Genomic DNA, 16,379 nt, shown 5'->3' with positions numbered 1-16,379 from the left:
TGATGAGTCAGTGTACTGAAGCAAGATGGGATACCTGGTTGAAGTAGTGCCATAACAACAACCTCTCACTCACTGTCGATAAAACTAAAGAGCTGATTGGTCACTTCAGAAAGGAAGCGAACATGCAGCAGTCAACATTGGGATTCGGCAGCAGAGAGCATGAGAAGTTTTAAATTCCTGGGTGTTAACATATCAGATGACTTTCCTGGGCCAAGCTCATAGATGCAATCAAAAGGAAAATGCACCAGCGTTTCTTAGGATTCAGGCAGTTCAGATTGGCAACAACATCTCTTCCACAATCTCCATCAGCACAGGTGTACCACAAGTCTGTGTGCCTAGCCCCCTGCTCTATTCACTTTATATTTAAGGCTGTGAGGCTCAGCATAGTTCCAATGCTGTATTTAAGTTTGCTGACAGCACCACTGTCGTAGGCCAAAACAAAGGTGGTGACGAATCAGCATTTTAGAGGGAAATTGAAAATCTGGCTGAATGGTGTCACAGTAACAACCTCACACTCAATGTCAGCAAGACCCATGAACTGATTATTGACTTCAGGAGGAGGAAACCAGAAATCCATGAACCCATCCTCACTGGGGGAATCAAAGGTGGAGAGGGTCAATGACTTCAAATTCCTCGGTGTTATCATTTCATCAGAGGAGTGCTCCTGGGCCTAGCATCTAAATGCAATTATGAAGAAAGCACGGCAGTGCCTCTACTTCCTTATAAGTTTCTGATGATTTGGCATGACATCTAAAACTTTGACAAACTTCAGTAGATGTGTGATGGAGAGTAAATTATTTGGTTGCATCATGGCTTGGTATCAAAATACAATTGCCCTTAAATGGAAAATCCCATAAAATGTAGTGAATCCAGCCAGTCCATCATGGATTAAAACCTTCCCCACCATTGAGCACATCTACACAAAATGTTGTTGCAGGAAAGCAGCATCTATCATCAGGGACTCCCCACCACCCAGGTCATGTTCTCTTCTCGCTGCTGCCATCATGAAGAAGGTACAGGAGCCTCATGCCTCACATCACCAGATTCAGGAACGGTTATTATCCCTCAACCATCAAGGCTCTTGAACCAGAGGAGATAACTTTGCTTGCCCCATTGCTGAAATGTTCCCACAATTTAAGACTCACTCTCAAGGATTCTCCATCTCACCTTCTCGATTTGTTCTTATTTATTTATTATTACATTTTTATCTTTTACATTTGCACGTTTTGTTGTCACTTGCACCTTAGTTGTTTGTCCTATTGGGTACGGTCTTTCATTGATCTTGTTTGTGTTTCTTGGATTTACAGTGTATGCCCACAAGAAAAGGTATTTCAGGGTTGTATATGATGACACATATATACTTCAGTAATAAATTTACTTTGTACTTTGAGATTAAGGAAGTTCAGCTTATCAGCACACACCAATGAATTTCTACAAAGTGAATGTTGAAGGTACCCTGAGTGGTTGTACCTGTGTCTGGTACAGCAATTTGAATGTGCAGGAACGTACGAAGTTCAAGAAGTAGTGGACTCTGCCCGAAACATCACAGACACTTCCCTCCCCATCAGTGGCAGTATCTACCGGAGATGCTGCCTCAAGAATGAAACATCTATCATCAAGGACCCACCATTCAGGCCAGGTCATCTTCTCACAGCTACCATCAGGCTGGAGTTACAGCTGGAAGTGTCACGCCACCAAGTTCAAGAGCAGCTACTTCCCTCCAATTTGTTCTCGAAAGAACCTGCACAATCTTAATTGCTACAATTAACCAACTCAATCACCAGTTGGATAACCACAAGATATTCTGCAGAAATTCAGAGCAACCAATAAAAAATGCTAGATGAACTCAATAAATCAGACAGAATCTATGGAAGGGAATAAGCAGCTGTTAGTTCATTCCAACACCCTTCATCAGGACTGGAAAGGAAGGGGCAGAAGCCAGGATTAAAAGGTTCCAAATCTCCAATGGGCTCCTACCACTGAGCACATCTTTTCCTTCCCCCCTTCACTGCAAACATGACAAGTGTTTTGTCTGGCCCTCCTACACTACCTACCTGACCACCAATCATGGCCACTCAAAGGCCTTCCAGATGAGATGACTCATCACCTGAGAGTCTTTCGGGGTTATCTTTTGTATCCGGTACGCACTGTGTGTCCTCCTCAACATTGATGAGACCTGACACAGATTGTGAGACTGCTTTGTTGAACATCTTCACTCTGCCTCCTGGTGGTTACCCATTTCAGCTTCACATTCCTATTCTCACATGTCTGTCCTTGGCCTCCTGTAATGCCATGATGAGGCCAAACTCAGGTTGGAGGAGTAACACCTTGTATTCTATCTGGGTCACCTCCAAACTGATAGCATAGAACATTGATTTTTTCAACTTCTGGTAACTTATCACCTCTCCTCCTTCTCTCTTTATCCATTTCACAGTCTGGCTACACTCTCACCCCTTCTCATCTCTTCACCTCCCTCTGGTTCCCTTCCTCCTTCCTTGTCTTCCATGGTCCACTATTAGACTTCTTATTCTTCAGTACTTTACTTTTCCACCTATCACCTCCCAGCTTAGTATCCTGCCCACCTTCATCTTCACCTATCACCTGTTCGTACTCCTTACTCTCTATCCTCCTTATTCTTAGGCCTCAGTCCAAAACATTCACTCATTATTTTCCTCCATAGATATTACCTTATCATTTTGTGGGCCATGAACCACTCTAATCTCTTTGTCCTAAGATGGCTATTTTTTGTTTCTAATTATGTTCTTTCTTGTAAAAGTTGCATCTAATTTATTTATGAATGTGTGCCTTCAAGAACATACAGGACATATCCAAACCAAAAGCCATGGATGAACCAGGAGATCTGGTGTTCACTGGTGTCTGTGGCATTCAAGACCGGTGATCCAGAACTACACAAGAAATCCAGATATGAACTTCAGAAGGCTGTTTAAGAGTGTAAGAACAATCTTGTTTGAGGTTAGAGACAGAATTGGATGCATGTCAGCTCTGGCAGGGTTCACCAGCTATTACGTCCTACAAAATGAAACCTAACATCATGAATGGCTTTGATGCTTCACAACCAGATGAGCTCAATGCCTTTAATGCTCACTTTTAAAGGGAGAGTAAAACTATACTGGTACAAATCCCGGGGATCTCTGTCTCGGAAGGTAACTTCAGAACACATTTCAAGAGGGTGAACCTTCTCAAGGCATCAGGAGCTAGTGGTATACTTGGTAGGGCTCAAGGAAATGTTTGTGGCCCACTATTCTACTCTCTGTACATCCACGACTATGTGGCTAAGCACAGCTCCAATGCAATCTAAAAATCTACTGATGTCACAACTATTGTTGGCAGAATTTCAGATGGTAACAAGCAGATGTACAGGAATAAGCCAGATCAGTTGGTGGAGTGGTGTCACAACAACAACTTTATACTCAATGTCAGTAGGACCAAGGAATTGATTGTTGACTTCGGTGTGGGGAAGTTGAGGGAACACACACCAGTCATCATTAAGGGATCAGAATTGGAAAGGCTGAGCAGCTTCAAGTTGCTGGCTCAACATCTCTGGAGGTCCATCCTGGGCCCAACATATTGAGGCAGGAAGCCAAGGAGCAGGACCTCAAGGGTAGTGATCTCAGAATTGTTGCCTGGACCATGCAACAGTGAGGATAGGAATAGAATGAGGTGACAGAAGAATTGGAGCAGGGAGCAGGGATTCAGATTTCTGGATAATTGGGATCTCTTCCAGGGCAGGTATGACGGGTATAAAAAGGGACGTGTCGCATTGCACTTGAATCCAAGGGAGACCAGTATTCTTCTGGGCAGGTTTACTAGAGCTGTTGGGAGTGGTTTAAATTAATGTGGCTGGGGGATGGGAACAAGTATGATTGAGCTAAGGGTAAGCTAGCAGGTTTACAAGTAGATAATGGGTGTAACATGAATGTAAGGAAGGACAAGCCAATGACTGGGTACAAATGCAGTTAAATTGTACCACAGAGGCAAAATTCAAAAGAGTGAAGAATGCAAAAGGGTGAAGAATGCAGGACTGAAGATGCTGCTTTTAAATGCATGTAGCGTTTGGAATAAAGAGGAACTTGTGGTGCAATTAGAGATTGGTTGGTATGACATTGTGGACATCTCTGAGTCATGGCTGAAAGAAGGCCATACTTGCGAGCTTAACATCAAAGGATATACTTCATATCAAAAGAACATACAGGAAGGCATAGGCAGTGGTGTGGCTTTGTTGGTAAGAGACAGAATTAAATCTTTAGAAAGAGGTGACATAGGGTCAGAGAATGTTGAATCTTTGTAGGTGGTGTTAAGAACTTGCAAGGGTAAAAAAAATTATAGGAATCATATAGGCCTCCAATAGTAGCTAGGATCTGGGCTTGAAATTGCAAACAGAGCTGGAAAAGGCATGTAATAAGGTTAATGACACAATTGTAATGGAAGACTTCAATATGCAAGGGTATTGGAAAAATCAGGTTGGTGTCAGATTGCAAGAGAGGGATTTTGTTGAATGCCTATGAGATGGCTTTTTAGAGCAGCTTGTGCTTGAGCCTACTCGGGGGAAGGTTATCTTAGATTGGGTGTTATGTAATAACCCAGATCTTATTAGCGAGCTCAATGTAAAGGGACCCTTAGGAGGCAGTGATCATAATATGATTGAATTCATACTGCAATTTGAGAGGGAGAAGCATAAGCCAGATGTATGAGTTTCACAATGAAATAAAGGAAATTACAGAGGCATGAGAGAGGAGCTTGCCCAGATGGATTGGAGGAGGATTCTGGCGAGGATGGTAGCAGAAAAGAGGTGGCTGAAGTTTCTGGGAATAGTTCACAAGGTGTAGGATAGACATGTCCCAAAGAAGAGGTTGTTCTCAAATGGCAGGGGTAGGCAATTGTGGCTGACAAGGGAAGTAAAGGACTGCATAAAAACCAAGGAAGAGGAGGAGGAGAGTCAATGGCCCCTAACAGCGACTGCTTTGCTTGCATCTTCATTTCTATCTTTAATATCTCTATTTTTCCCTTTCAGGGTTCTTTTGAAGACCCTGACCTGGAGTTACATACTGACTACGGTTCTTTGTGGGAATGGGACCCACTCTCGGGGTTTCATGACTGGCTGTTATTTGACATGCCAAGGGCGCAGCCTAAGAGCCTAAGGTGTCCTGGCAGGAGATTGGTGTGTAGTGGGAGTTGGAAAATCTAAGGCTGTGTGCCCGGAGATCTGAGATCTTTGGGCACAGAGCTCAGAAAAAGCGATACAACCAGCGAGTTGTTTGTTATGTCTCCCCTCTCGCTGTGAAACAGAGACATCTCTTTCTCCTTTATTAGGGAGAGAGAGAGAGAGAGAGAGAGCCTGTGGTATATCGAATACCGGATAAACAAGTAGTCCTTGGGTATTGCAAGCCTGTGTCTTTGCTGAACACTTGAGTGCTCGGTGGTGGGTGCTGGTGCTTTTTGTTTGCTGGTGGGGGGAGGGGGGATCGTTGCTTGCTGCTGCTTATGAGCAGGAGGGAGGGGAGCTGTGGGGGACTTTGGGGTTCTAACATTTAACTGTATTTCATTCTTTGGGGGCACTCCTTTTTTTGTGGGTGGTTGCAAAGAAAAAACATTTCTGGATGTATATTGCATACATTTCTCTGACATTAAATGTACCCTTGAAACTCCTTGAAAGGGCATATAAGGCAGCAAAAGTGAGTGAGAAGTTGGATGATTGGGAAGCTTTTAAAATCCAACAGAAGGTGACTTAAAAAGCAATAAGAAGGGAAAAGATGAAACGTGAAGGCAAACTAGCCAATAATATAAAGCACGATACTAAAAGAATTCTCAGTTATATAAAGAGTAAAAAGGAGGTGAGAGTTGATAATGGACCACTGGAAAATTATGCTGGTGAGGTAGTAATAGGGGACAAAGAATTGTCAGATGAACTTAATGAGTACTTTGTATCAATATTCACTGTGGAAGTCACAAGCAGTGTGCCAGAGGTCCATGACTGTCAGGGAGCAGGAGTGAGTGCCATTGCTATTTACAAAGGAAAAAGTGCTAGGGAAGCTGAAAGCTCTTAAGGTGCATTAAGTCACCTGGACCCAAATGGGCTACATCCCAGAGTCCTGAGAGAGGTTGCTGAAGAGATAATGGATGCATTGGTCATGATCTTTCAAGAATTACTTGATTCTGGCATGGTCCAGGAGTACTGGAAAATTGCAAATATCATTCCACTCTTTAAAAGGGGGAAGGCAAAAGAAAGGAAAATACAGGCCATTTAGCCTAATCTCAGTGGTTGGTAAATTGTTGGAGTTTTGGGGCGCTTGGAGACTAATGATCAAATAAGTCAAAGTCAGCATGGTTTTCTTAAAGGTAAATCTTACCTGACAAATCTGCTAGAGATCATCGAAGAAGTAACAAGCAGGGTGGACAAAGGAGAGGAATAAAAGAGGCCTTTTCTGGTTGTCTGCCAGCGACTAGTGATGTTCCTCGAGGGTCAGTATTGGCACAGCTACTTTTCACATTGTTAATGATTTGGATGATGGAATTGATGGCTTTGTGGCAAAGTTTGCTGATGATACAAAGATATGTGGAGGGGTAGGGAGTTTTGAGGAAGCAGTGCAATTACAGCATGACTTGGACAAATTGGAATAACGGCCAAAAATATGGCAGATGGAATACAGAGTTAGGAATTGTATGGTAATGCATCTTAGTAGATCAGAATCATATTTAAAAGGAACAATAGTGTAGACTATTACCTAAATGGGGAGAAAGTTCAAATATCAGGTCAGAGGGACTTGGGAGTCCTCGTGCAAGACTCCCAGAAGTTTAATTTGTAGGTTGAGTCTGAGATAAAGAAGGCAAATGCAATGTTGGCATTTATTTCAAGGAAAATAGAATATAAAAGCAAGGAAATGATGCTGATTCTTTATAAGACACTAGTCAGGCTGCTCTTAGAGTATTGTCAAACAGTTTGGGGCCCCATATCGTAGAAAGAACGTGTTGCGTTGGAGAGAGTCCAGAGAAGGTTCACAAGGATGGTTCCAGGAATGAAGGGGTTAACATGAGATGCGTTTGGCAGATTTGGGCCCGTACTCACTACTGGAACTTAGAAGGATGCCGGCGGGGGGGGTGGGGGTGGGGGTCACTACTGGAACTTAGAAGGATACCGGTGGGGGGGAGGAGGCAGTAGATCTCATTGAAAACTACCAAATGTTGAAAGGACTAGATAGGGGTGGACGTGGAGAAGATAGAAGATATTTCCTGTGGTGGGAGTATCCAGAGGGCACAGCTTCAAAACTGAGGGGTGACTTTTTAGAACAGAGTAAGGAGGAGATTGTTTAGCCAGAGAGTAGTGAATCGGTGGAATGCTCTGCACAGACTGTGGTGGAGGCCAAGTCCATTGGGTATATTTAAAGTGGAAGTTGAGTTTCCTGATTGGTCAGGGCATGAAAGGATATGGTGAGAAGGCAGGTTATGGGGTTGAGTGGGATCCGGGATCAGTCATGATCAAATGGCGGAGCAGCCTCGATAGGTTGAATGGCCTAATTCTGCTCCTTTGTCTTATGGTCTCATGGTCTTTTTGAAGCTGTAGGTTTGAAAGAGAAGCCAAGATTTTCACACTTGTAAAATATGTAAGCCCCTGCACAGACTGATTATAGAATATATTGTGCATTTTCAAGATACCCTTCTCAAACCCAATTAGGTCACTTTTGAATAAATAGGAAGAAATACAAACTGATCCAAACAATGTAGAAAGGTTTGTGATGATAGTTATAATTTCCTTATTCCATGCCTTCTAGATGTTATGATTTTTGTGGGGCATATGCTGAATAGGTGGATGACTGAGATGAAAAGGTTTGGCATATGTAATGAATCAATTGACATATTACCATAGAGTTATTAATAGCTAACAGTTGTTCCTACCCAAATATTCATCATTAGTTGTCGTCACATCTTCACATGTTAAATGGCATTTCAGTCGTATCCTCAGTGTGTTTGAAGTTTGCATTTTGGCATCAGCCTGAGCTGATACAAAAAGGCAAGTTCTGTCAAGAGCAGATGTATAGTGTCATTCAGGTTCAAGGAATAATTCACTGTTAAAATTTAGTTACAGGATTAAAGTTTAGTTAAAGGATTAAAACTACCCCTGAGATTATTTTCAGTATTGATGCTGCAGTACAAGTGATCACCCAACATTGACGCTCAAGGATCAGGACAGAGTCAGGGTGCTGCCAGCTGATTGGCATCTTGCCTCAATAGCAGTGGCTGCAAGGTGCAGTTTTGAACAGAGCCCAGCATTACTAGGAAGGTGATTTTGATGCCCATGGAATGGAGTGATGAGTGATCTGGCTCCTACCTACAGGAAGAGCTTCTGTGCACACAAAACATTTACATATTACATTGCCAGATGAGTTGGTGAGACTAAAAGAATGTGTTTCATTTATTTTTGACTAATTTTACTGAGGGATCTTATAAATAATCCTTCAGTTCACTTAAATAAGTTCCTTCGTCCCCTCATTAATATTTCCAAGGTACCTTAAAGCCTGAATTCAGAGTCCAATTGGAATGCCTGCAGTGGGGCCCACAAGCTTAGGAGTGGGGATAAGGCCTGACTCTTTGGCATTGAAACAGACTTTATAAAGGGAGCAATGCTGGAAAATAAACTTTGCTTCAGTCCCTTACGTTGCTTTCTCTCCTTGTTTTAGTGACGCGTTAAATTGTTGATTTGGTTTACTTTCAACTGTCTCTGACGATAGTTTTGTTTCCAAATTCTGTTTCATTTAAGTGCAGAAAAGTGAATAGGTTTATATATTTATTTGGTATTTGGGGATGGGGGGAATGTGGTTAATGGTATTATGTCTGTAAAAGAGGGAAGAACAGTAATTGAAAGGACAAGATATGCATCACTTACTTACCCATCCCAAAATTTCCACGTATTTGTTCGAGCAATCCTGCCTGAGTTTACCCGTAAAATCGAATTACCTCACACATTCTCCAGAACCCAGCCTGAACTTTTCACATTGGGTAGGTTTCCAGTGTATTTCCATGATGCATGCATCCAAACCACCACTGATGATGCATGCTTCCCAGACAAAGGCAAAAGCATTGCTTCCAGAATGAAAGTCTTCATCACTTCTACCACTGCAGTAAGAGAGTGTCTCAGAGGAGTCTGCTTTCCGTGAGAAAGCAAGAGAGCAGAACACTATAAATAGCAGTAAAGTACCATGCAAACAGTTCAACTTGACCACCATTTCCCAACAAGTATGGTACTTTTAAGAGGTTTAACCAATGCAACGATATTTCGTGCTTCCAGTTTCAATTTACTTTCATTTTTATTTTTGCCATTTCAGTTTTGGCAAATATGTAAAAGTAACATCTGTGTTTGTAGAATGTGCTTTTAAAGGTGACATACAAGTACTCCTATAAAATGACCTTCTGTTGAAGTACTGTACGTTATCTGTTAGACGATCAGAAAATGAAAAACCAGAGTGTATTTGGGGTTTGCTAACTATTCAGGATAGCTGACTACCAGAACATTTGTGCTTATCTGCATAGTGGAGTTTCAACAATCTGGTCAGTAGCTATGTGCAAGCTCCACACAGATAACATTGGAGATTAGGGCTGTGAGATCGTAGTGACTCAGTGCCGATATTTTCATCCTCCACTAGAAGTTGTGTTTTAGGCTTAAAATGTTACAGGTCCAGTATTGACTGTGATGTGCCATGTGATTCAAAGATATCATTTACAATTCATGACAGGTTGTGTGTTATTTAAAGCAAAATTACTGCTGATTTGTAGATCCATTGATTCATACAACAAGGAAACCGGCCCTTTGCCTGACTCATTCATGCTGACCGAAATGTGTATTTAATCTAATTCCATTTGACTGCTTTCGGCCCATATTCCCCTATAGTTTCAGATCTGTTTCATTCACAAAGCATTGGACATAAATTTCATAGGATGAATAGTCACAGAAGGAAACCAATCAGCACCCCCCCCATGTCAAAGCATCTCTCTAGTTCCACCATCCAGCCTTTTCTCCATAGCCTTTACTGTTTTACCACATTTTATGTATTTATCTCACCACTTTTTGAAGGAAACAGTGAAACTTGGTTCTATACAACTCATTAACATGAGGAATTCCAGATTTCAACGACACCCTGCTAGCTACCCTTAGTTCTCTTCCCCTATAAGATTAACTTAATTTGTCGCACACATATACACCAAAACATATATTGAAATGTCTTGCTTGCGTTAAATCACCAGCGAGGATTGTGCAAGTGGCGGCACATAGCTGGCACCAACGTTGCATGACTACAATTTGGTGGTGGGGAAACTGCTGGAGTCAGTTATCACAGATGTGGTAACAGCACATTTGGAAAGCAGTGAAATCATCGGACAAAGTCAGCATGGATTTGTGAAAGGAAAATCATGTCTGACGAAACTCATAGAATTTTTTGAGGATGTAACTAGTAGAGTGGATCGGAGAGGACCAGTGGATGTGGTATATTTGGATTTTCAAAAGGCTTTTGACAAGGTCCCACACAGGAGATTAGTGTGCAAACTTAAAGCACACGGTATTGGGGGTAAGGTATTGATGTGGATAGAGAATTGGTTGGCAGACAGGAAGCAAAGAGGGGAATAAACGGGACCTTTTCAGAATGGCAGGCAGCAACTAGTGGGGTACCACAAGGCTCAGTGCTGGGACCCCAGTTGTTTACAGTATATATTAATGACTTAGACCAGGGAATTAAATGCAGCATCTCCAAGTTTGCAGATGACACGAAGCTGGGTGGCAGTGCTAGCTGTGAGGAGGATGCTAAGAGGATGCAGGGTGACTTGGATAGGTTAGGTGAGTGGGCAAATTCATGGCAGATGCAATTTAATGTGGATAAATGTGAGGTTATCCAATTTGGTGACAAGAACAGGAAAACAGATTATTATCTGAATGGTGGCCGATTAGGAAAAGGGGAGGTGCAATGAGACCTGGGTGTCATTATACACCAGTCATTGAAAGTGGGCATGCAGGTACAGCAGGTGGTGAAAAAGGCGAATGGTATGCTGGCATTCATAGCAAGAGGATTCCAGTACAGGAGCAGGGAGGTACTACTGCAGTTGTACAAAGCCTTGGTGAGACCACACCTGGAGCATTGTGTGCAGTTTTGGTCCCCTAATCTGAGGAAAGACATTCTTGCCTTACAGGGAGTACAAAGAAGGTTCACCAGATTGATTCCTGGGTTTGGCAGGACTTTCATATGATGGAAGACTGGATTGACTAGGCCTATGCTCGCTGGAATTTAGAAGATTGAGGGGGGATCTGGTTGAAACGTATAAAATCCTAAAGGGATTGGACAGGCTAGATGCAGGAAGATTGTTCCCGATGTTGGGAAAGTCCAGAACGAGGGATCACAGTTTAAGGATAAAGGGGAAGCCTTTTAGGACCGAGATGAGGAAAAACTTCTTCACACAGAGAGTGGTGAATCTGTGGAATTCTCTGTAACAGGAAACAGTTGAGGCTAGTTCATTGGCTACATTTAAGAGGGAGTTAGATATGGCCCTTGTGGCTAAAGGGATCAGGGGGGTATAGAGAGAAGGCAGGTACAGGGTTCTGAGTTGGATGATCAGCCATGATCATACTGAATGGCAGTGCAGGCTCGAAGGGCTGAATGGCCTACTCCTGCACCTATTTTCTATGTTTCTATGACTACAATTTACTAACCCTAACTATACATCTTTGGAGTTTAGGAGGAAAGTGGAGTTCCCAGAGGAAACCCATGTGGTCACGGGGAGAATGTACAAACTCCTTACAGACAGCACTAGGAATTGAACCTATAATCACTGGCACCTGTAATACTGTTATGCTACTGTGCCCCCCATATTTGCTCCAATTAGCCTTAAAAACCTTCCGCCAACTGTGAGGTCAATGCTTACATATTTCTATTGATTCTTTCCTTAGCCTTTTCTTTACTAAAGAAAACTCTAATTTATCCTTCTAATGCTGACCCCCATTCCAGAAACCATACTTTCTGGACCCTTTTTGATTCCACCACAGATTGAACATAATAATCCAATTGAGGCTGGACTAGTGTTTTATAAAGGGTCAGCATAACATTTTTGCTTATCTCCTCTATGCCTTGCAGGTGTGTGCCTCATTTTAGAACCATGTCATTTAGTCTATTTCTCCTCTCATTCTTAACATAAGCCGGGAAGATGCGGAATCGATATGGGTAGAGCTGCATAACACTAAGGGGCAGAAAACGCTGGTGGGAGTTGTGTACAGGCCACCTAACAGTAGTAGTGAGGTCGGAGATGGTATTAAACAGGAAATTAGATATGTGTGCAATAAAGGAACAGCAGTTATAATGGGTGACTTCAATCTACATGTAGATTAGGTGAACCAAATTGGTAAAGGTGCTGAGGAAGAGGATTTCTTGGAATGTATGCGGGATGGTTTTTTGAACCAACATGTCGAGGAACCAAATAGAGAGAAGGCTATTCTAGACTGGGTTTTGAGCAATGAGGAAGGATTAATTAACAATCTTGTCGTGAGAGGCCCCTTGGGTAAGAGTGACCATAATATGGTGGATTTCTTCATTAAGATGGAGAGTGACATAGTTAATTCAGAAACAAAGGTTCTGAACTTAAAGAGGGGTAACTTTGAAGGTATGAGACGTGAATTAGCTAAGATAGACTGGCAAATGACACTTAAAGGATTGACGGTGGATATGCAATAGCAAGCATTTAAGGATTGCATGGATGAACTACAACAATTGTTCATCCCAGTTTGGCAAAAGAATAAATCAAGGAAGGTAGTGCACCCGTGACTGACAAGAGAAATTAGGGATAGTATCAATTCCAAAGAAGAAACATACAAATTAGCCAGAAAAAGTGGCTCACCTGAGGACTGGGAGAAATTCAGAGTTCAGCAGAGGAGGGCAAAGGGCTTAATTAGGAAGGGGAAAAAAGATTATGAGAGAAAACTGGCAGGGAACATAAAAACTGACTGTAAAAGCTTTTATAGATATGTAAAAAGGAAAAGACTGATAAAGACAAATGTAGGTCCCCTACAGACAGAAACAGGTGAATTGATTATGGGGAGCAAGAACATGGCAGACCAATTGAATAATTACTTTGGTTCTGTCTTCACTAAGGAGGACATAAATAATCTTCCAGAAATAGTAGGGGACAGAGGGTCCAGTGAGATGGAGGAACTGAGCGAAATAAATGTTAGTAGGGAAGTAGTGTTGGGTAAATTGAAGGGATTAAAGGCAGATAAATCCCCAGGGCCAGATGGTCTGCATCCCAGAGTGCTTAAGGAAGTAGCCCAAGAAATAGTGGATGCATTAGTGATAATTTTTCAAAACTCTTTAGATTCTGGACTAGTTCCTGAGGATTGGAGGGTGACTAATGTAACCCCACTTTTTAAAAAAGGAGGGAGAGAGAAACCAGGGAATTATAGACCGGTTAGCCTAACGTCGGTGGTGGGGGAAACTGCTGGAGTCAGTTATCAAAGATGTGATAACAGCACATTTGGAAAGCGGTGAAATCATCGGACAAAGTCAGCATGGATTTGTGAAAGGAAAATCATGTCTGACGAATCTCATAGAATTTTTTGAGGATGTAACTAGTAGAGTGGATAGGGGAGAACCAGTGGATGTGGTATATTTGGATTTTCAAAAGGCTTTTGACAAGGTCCCACACAGGAGATTAGTGTGCAAACTTAAAGCACACGGTATTGGGGGTAAGGTATTGATGTGGATAGAGAATTGGTTAGCAGACAGGAAGCAAAGAGTGGGAATAAACGGGACCTTTTCAGAATGGCAGGCGGTGACTAGTGGGGTACCGCAAGGCTCAGTGCTGGGACCCCAGTTGTTTACAATATATATTAATGACTTGGATGAGGGAATTAAATGCAGCATCTCCAAGTTTGCGGATGACACGAAGCTGGGCCGCAGTGTTAGCTGTGAGGAGGATGCTAAGAGGATGCAGGGTGACTTGGATAGGTTAGGTGAGTGGGCAAATTCATGGCAGATGCAATTTAATGTGGATAAATGTGAAGTTATCCACTTTGGTGGCAAAAAATAGGAAAACAGATTATTATCTGAATGGTGGCCGATTAGGAAAAGGGGAGGTGCAACGTGACCTGGGTGTCATTATACACCAGTCATTGAAAGTGGGCATGCAGGTACAGCAGGCGGTGAAAAAGGCGAATGGTATGCTGGCATTTATAGCGAGAGGATTCGAGTACACGAGCAGGGAGGTACTACTGCAGTTGTACAAGGCCTTGGTGAGACCACACCTGGAGTATTGTGTGCAGTTTTGGTCCCCTAATCTGAGGAAAGACATCCTTGCCATAGAGGGAGTACAAAGAAGGTTCACCAGATTGATTCCTGGGATGGCAGGACTTTCATATGAAGAAAGACTGGATGAACTAGGCTTGTACTCGTTGGAATTTAGAAGATTGAGGGGAGATCTGATTGAAACGTATAAAATCCTAAAGGGATTGGACAGGCTAGATGCAGGAAGATCGTTCCCGATGTTGGGGAAGTCCAGAACGAGGGGTCACAGTTTGAGGATAGAGGGGAAGCCTTTTAGGACCGAGATTAGGAAAAACTTCTTCACACAGAGAGTGGTGAATCTGTGGAATTCTCTGTAACAGGAAACAGTTGAGGCCAGTTCATTGGCTATATTTAAGAGGGAGTTAGATATGGCCCTTGTGGCTACGGGAATCAGGGGGTATGGAGGGAAGGCTGGTGCGGGGTTCTGAGTTGGATGATCAGCCATGATCATAATAAATGGCGGTGCAGACTCGAAGGGCTGAATGGCCTACTCCTGCACCTATTTTCTATGTTTCTATGTTTCTATCTCACATTTCCCCATATTAAAAAGTGTGGAATTTTGGCTGGCATTTAACCATAAAGTTCAATTTAGATTTTGTTGATCACTGTTTTAAGGGTTCTTTCATTGATGCCATAAATGGGATATTCAGGTTCTGAGGGACTGATCCTTTATTCCCAACAAACAGATTTTCATCTCCAACAGTAGTCTTAATGTTTGTTATAAGTTTAAGATGTGTGGACGTAAACATTGTCTCTGATGACCAAATGCTATAGTTACACTTTGAGAGAAACTGCACAAGGAAACACCTGGTGATAGAATTCTTTAGGTTCCTCCAGTACAGCACAAAGACTACTATGCTAAAAGTGAAATGTATGAGAGGCTGAAGGTTGGTTGAAGTGTTAAAAGTTGTAATTGACAGGAAGTTGCCTGTCAAATAAAAATTTGAGTATGTTGAACGGCTTAGACTGTGGACCCGATGAATTGGGCCTTACTATTGGAACGATAGAGTCACAGAGAGGGACATGGGTAACATTCTTGAGCTCACGGAGCCTGTTCCAGCCTTCCCAGCATTCTCATCAACTTCCCTTCCAAATTCTACCACCCATATGCACACTCGGGATCAATTCACCCACCAACCGAAACATCATTGGGAGGTGAGAGAAAACTGGAGCACCCAGGAAACCCCTATGTAGTCACAGGGAGGATGCAAACTCAGTGCTGGACTGCATTATCATGACTTGCTTTAGGTGCCAGAAGTGGATCAGTGCTGTATATTTGATCCTGCTTGAGAAGGTTGTGCTTTTGATCTTATAATTCTACAGCTTTAGGTGCTAGTAATCTGCCTTTGTCCCTTCTCCTACCATAGAAATGGTTCGGTCGAACTTAGCAGCCAAGTCACATGTAAAGGCCAGGAGCTGGACTTTGGTGTCGGAGGCTTTTTGAGACACACACCATAGGGAGCATTTCATACGTAGTTGAAGCTTATCCCCATTACTTCTCTCGGCGATGACAACTTTAAAAACTATTGGGACAATGGTGGTAATGAAGGAATGTTATGTGAGATCTTGCCTCTTTTAAAAAAGAGATTAAACTGAGGCTTTCCTTCCATGCCCTCGTAGTTTCTGTCAGTTTAGTTGCTATGTTTGATAATTGAATGTTGTATTTGTGTGAAGGTAGCCTGATGCAGTTTATTCAGGTATAAGCACCTACTCGTCTGATAAGTGCGAAGAGGATGTGAATAGCGACTAAATCCGCAAAACTTTAAGCGTAGTTATAAAAAAAACTGTAAACTGTAAAATTGTAAGTTTTCATTACAATTAACCAAATTAATTTCATGAACATTTATGTTTTGCAGTAGTGTAGCAGTTGATTTAAAATAAATTAACTGCTGAGATACTAATTCAGGAGATCAACACTGTATTAAATGCTTTGAAATAACAAATTCCAAAGCCAAAAGGTGCTTTCGATACTTTATTAGGAAATCAGTAAAGATAAATGAACTTGTAATGTTGGAAAAAGTAACAAAACTAAATTAGTGATATAATGGAGTA

This window comes from Mobula birostris, chromosome 6 (assembly GCF_030028105.1).
Source record: "Mobula birostris isolate sMobBir1 chromosome 6, sMobBir1.hap1, whole genome shotgun sequence".
Classification (NCBI taxonomy): domain Eukaryota; kingdom Metazoa; phylum Chordata; class Chondrichthyes; order Myliobatiformes; family Myliobatidae; genus Mobula; species Mobula birostris.
Note: the sequence above shows the minus strand (reverse complement) of the source record.